The following is a 4,643-nucleotide window of genomic DNA, read 5'->3' on the forward strand; positions in this document are numbered from 1 at the left end:
AATACTATCATCTGCAAAGAGTAGGTGTGTGACATGAGGGCCAGTGCTCCCAAAATGAACACCCTTGATTTTGTTGTCCTCTTGAGCCTGTCTCAACAACGCAGAAAACCCCTCCACACAAAATAAAAATAAATATGGCAAAATAGGGTCACCTTGCCGAAAGCCTCTTGATGGCACAAAGCTCCTAGAGAAACCACCGTTTAGCTTTACAGAAAAACTCACTGATGTTACATATCTCATTACCATAGCAATCCAGTCCGACGCGAAACCAAACCGAGCCAGCATTTGCTCCAGAAAAATCCATTCCACCCTATCATACGCTTTCATCATGTCCAGTTTAACCGCACAGAGAGGCTTTTTCCTCTTCCTATGACGTATTGCATGGACGCATTCATAAGCCACAATGACATTATCCGTAATGAGACGCCCCGGTACAAATGCGCTCTGCTCTTCCGAGATCAGTATGGGAAGAATTCCTTTTAGTCTATTTGCCAGCACCTTAGAGGCTATTTTGTACACGACATTACAAAGGCTAATTGGCCTGAACTGCGCAAGTAACTCCGGTGAGTTTACTTTGGGGATCGGCGTTTGAGATGCCCTAAGAACGTAGTGATCTAAATAATTATATATATATTTTTACGGTGGGAGTAGGTTTTCAATATTCATGACGACAGGATATGGCATTGTCTAAAACTCGGTTCGACGAGAATTCATTGCCATTTTGCTGCTTGACGTGCTGAGGGTAGCAAGAAGAGGCAGGATAACAACACAAAATCTTATCAGAGACGGGCAGCAGTGGTGCATGCCACTCTCTCCCTCTAACAATTCTTCTAAAGAATTAGACAGCTACGTATTGCGTATGTGTCTGAATTCTGATCCCTACACCTTGATGTCTATGGCATGCTCCAACGCAGACGACGACGCGTCCACCGTCAAAGTGTGCGCCATGGGCGACTCCAGCGACGGGTGAGTCACCGTGAACTTGTACTCGCCATGGACAAGGTTCAGCTCGGCCACGCCATTGGCGTCCGTCCTGGCGGCCACGGGGTGCGTCTTCCACTCGGCGATGAGCTTGTCGACGACGTTGCCGGTTGGGAGGTTCGTGAAGTTGTTGTCCGTGAGGCACATGACCCAGCAGCCGTGCTTGTGCCATGCCGCCCAGAGCACCATGCCCTCCACGTTGGGGTGGCCGTAGCCTTCCCTCAGCACGTCCTCCAGGTACTCCGCCTGGTACGGCCCAGTCTTGGGCGAGACGTCGATCTCGGTGAGCCAGATGGGGACCTTGAGCTGCGCGAGCATGTCCAGCGTCGCCCTCATGTACGGGAGGTTGGGCGTCTCGAAGTGGCTCTCGAGCCCGACGGCGAGCCTGATGCCGGCGTTGCCGGGGTAGGAGCGGATCTGCTCCATCTTGGCGGCGTACCTGCTGGCCATGGCGGTCAGGTCCAAGGCCGACTCAAGCGTGCCGTACTCGTTCATGAACAGCGTCGCGTTCGTGTCGATCTTGGCCACCTCCCCGTACACCTCCGCCGACACGTTGGTGCCGAGCCGGCCCTCGTAGAACTGCCCGTGGAGGTTCTCGTTCACCACGTCCCACGCGATCACCTTGCCGGCGTACCGCGTCACCACGGAGCTCAGCCGCTTCTGCATGGCCGCCTTGAGCTCGTCGGCGCCCAGCGGGTTCACCCACGCCATCTGCGTGTTGTTGGTGTCCCAGAACACGTTGTGCCCGCGCACCCTGATGCCGTGCCTCTGGGCGAGCGCGAGCATGGCGTCCGGCACGCTGTAGTCCTCGTGGTTCCGCTTCCACTCGGTGCTGTACCACTTCATCGCGTTCTCGAAGCTGGCCACCGTGAAGCGCGACGTGAACCACTTCTCGTAGGCCGGGATGTTCAGGATCTCCGCCGTCATGGCGTTGCCCAGCGGGAACCCGGGCCGGAGCAGCTTCAGGCTCAGCTCCGCGTTGGCCAGCGGGGCGCCGTCGGCGCCCCGGGCGACCACCTTGACGGCGCTCTTGCGGGCCTTGGCGGCCGACAGACTGGTGTGGTTCTTCCACTCGGCGAAGGTGAAGGGCTGGAGGGACACGCTGTCCACCAAGATGTCCACCGTAGCACCATCCGCCTCGAAGAAGAACTCGGCTGGCCCGGATGAATAAGCGGTCATGCCGCCCTTGAGCATGCTCCAGCAGCCGGCCTTGGCGACCACGGCGCCGCCGCCGATGTACGCGCCGTTGGGGGCCTTGAAGATCGCCTTCACCACCGCCGTGCCGGACGAAACCTGCAACCATGCTGCATATGCGTGCATGGAGCCATCCATATATGGTCACAGGTTCAGATTCAGAACCTCAGATAGGGAGTCTGTTGTGAGTGATAATAGATTAATAGGTGATAGAAGGATTGTACGTACCTGAGAGAGAGTAGTGGTGGTTAGTCTTTAGGTGGATCTTCTGATAGACGCCACGCGACGGCTGGTCCTTGTTCTTGGCGTCGGCGAACTTGTTGCCGGACTGCGAGCTGTTCACGGCGGCCTTCACGCCCCGGCGGCACCAGCCAGCCCATCAGACCGCTGTCGAACTCGCTGTTCTGCAATATGCCGCCTTTGTACAGAGATTTCATCGGGCTGCTCAAGCACTGGATAACACAGAAACAGGTACAAGATTAATCTTTTTTTCTTTTTTTGGCGGGGGGGGGGGGGGGGGGGGGGGGGGGGGGCGGATTCAGTATTTCCTTTCAAGATCTTGTAGGGGAATGTTGATGCAATTCAGCATTTACTTGATATGATCTTTTCATCAGTTTTGGAAATCACTAGTTTCAGCTTTGTTGATGCACGAAGATCATGCATGTTCAAGACGGGCTTGAACTTATTGTGACGGCCTAAATAATTTTTGGAAAGAGTATCATCCGGCAATAAATAATAATTTTCCCCATGTGTTCCGCATGCCACGAAGAGTTCCATATTCCATCTACTCTATATGGTGCTACTCGCTCAAAATAAACATTCCGCAGAAAATGAAGAAAAAAGAGATTTGGTCATATCTTCTACTCTATTAGGTAATATCATGAACGGATATCACAGTGAACTATTATGGTAATAATTCAGTATTAGAAAGAAAATATGGCTCAAGATCTGGTATGGTGGTTTCCTTGGTTTACGACTTCCGTCCATTTCTACAAACAAGTCTATAGATTCAAGTACACTCCAGTACATACGACCTATGCAAGTTCGTCCAGAACGTCTGTCACCTATAGGGTTTTAATACAATGTACTTCCATGCTAGTACAAATGTTTACCGTCACCGCGTCAATCATTTTCATCCATTTAATTTGCTTGTAGGTAAAAATGACACATTTCGAGGCTGGTATATTCTGCAAGGCATGCTCTACATTTCCGTTGTAAAAAATATCAGCAAATTATCGTTTTGTCTATGAAATCACATTTCTCAGCTGGTAGGCAACCCCTGATTTATTTTGTCTTTTGTCTTGCCAAACGAAATGACTTAAAAGAAGGAAAACAAATCCAATATCTTTCTTTGGAGTAACATATCCAATCCAATATCCATATCCATTTGGGCAGAGGAAAGCTAGTACTTGCCTCGAGGCTCGCCGTATGATCGTAGGGAACCGACTGGACCATCCACCCTACATACATGAACGTCAAATGGGAAAACAGATTACGGATCCGCCGCATAAACCCCAAGAACCTTCTCGGAATCGGAACTACACAAACTGGAATGCGCAAGATAAAGTGGAGAAATCTAACCTTCAAACAGGGAAATGGATAGCAGAAAGATGAATATTAATCTCCCCATGGCGACCACCAGTGTTCTCCAGAAAGATGAATATTACGTATGTTCCTTCTTGTACTGAACTGGGGAGAGATGGTTCAGCTGATGGAGATGGCGAGGTGAATATATATAGGCAAAGGGTAACTGATTTGTTCTTGAGAAGAACAAGGTGGCGTGTTTGCTAGCTTCTCAGATCCTTGACTCAAGCGATCGAAAGACAAGGCAGGAGGAGCAACAGCAGTGCATTATGTGTGGATGCAGTTAAATCTTGCTATTTATGGCCTTGTTATTACCCCATACCATATGAACGCATGCACAGATGGATCAAGTCCAGATCTTTTGATCCCCGCAAAGAATTCCATATCTTTGGCTTTACAAAAAAGATCGACACAATGCAAATGATTAATGTCAATTAAAATTGATCCAATAATAGGTAGTAGTATTGGGAATATTTAACGTATAAATACTGGGTATCGTACTTTGGAGAATAATAGAAAGTAAATTTCAGAAGATTGCTAGCTAATCAACTCAATAGCAAAATTTGGAAAGTAATCCTGAATATGCAATTGAATCAGAAATCCAATATCCTTGATGTCTTAATAGAGTTTCTCTTTGCTAGTTTTGAATGGCCATGGCTAGCTCGATCAGCGCTTTGATTACCGCCTGAGAAATTCGGTAACCGTGCAGTAACCACGTTTCTTGCTATCCCACGAGAAATGTACGTACCGACCTTTTTTTGGATTCTTTTTTTTTGGAAACTTTGAATTTGAACGGTGCAGGTATAGTTAACTAGCGCGGAAATTCTCGCATAACACAAAACCAACAATGGTCTACTGGCACATATGCCCCTCCTCACTAAACC

General features: G+C 49.2%; 1 pseudogene across 1 annotated transcript; it reads right to left on the minus strand.

Annotated features, from left to right (window-relative positions):
• Positions 1-698: 698 nt before the first annotated feature.
• On the minus strand, positions 699-3,992 carry LOC125556040 (endo-1,4-beta-xylanase 5-like; annotated as a pseudogene). Its single transcript, XR_015615271.1, has 4 exons — positions 3,757-3,992; positions 3,589-3,635; positions 2,404-2,627; positions 699-2,285 (listed from the first exon to the last, which is right to left on the minus strand). The product of XR_015615271.1 is annotated as an endo-1,4-beta-xylanase 5-like (transcript).
• Between the last annotated feature and the right edge of the window lie 651 nt (positions 3,993-4,643).

The sequence above is a fragment of the Triticum urartu genome, chromosome 2A (genome assembly GCF_056163025.1).
Source record: "Triticum urartu cultivar PI428250 chromosome 2A, HENAU_Tu73, whole genome shotgun sequence".
Classification (NCBI taxonomy): Eukaryota; Viridiplantae; Streptophyta; class Magnoliopsida; order Poales; family Poaceae; genus Triticum; species Triticum urartu.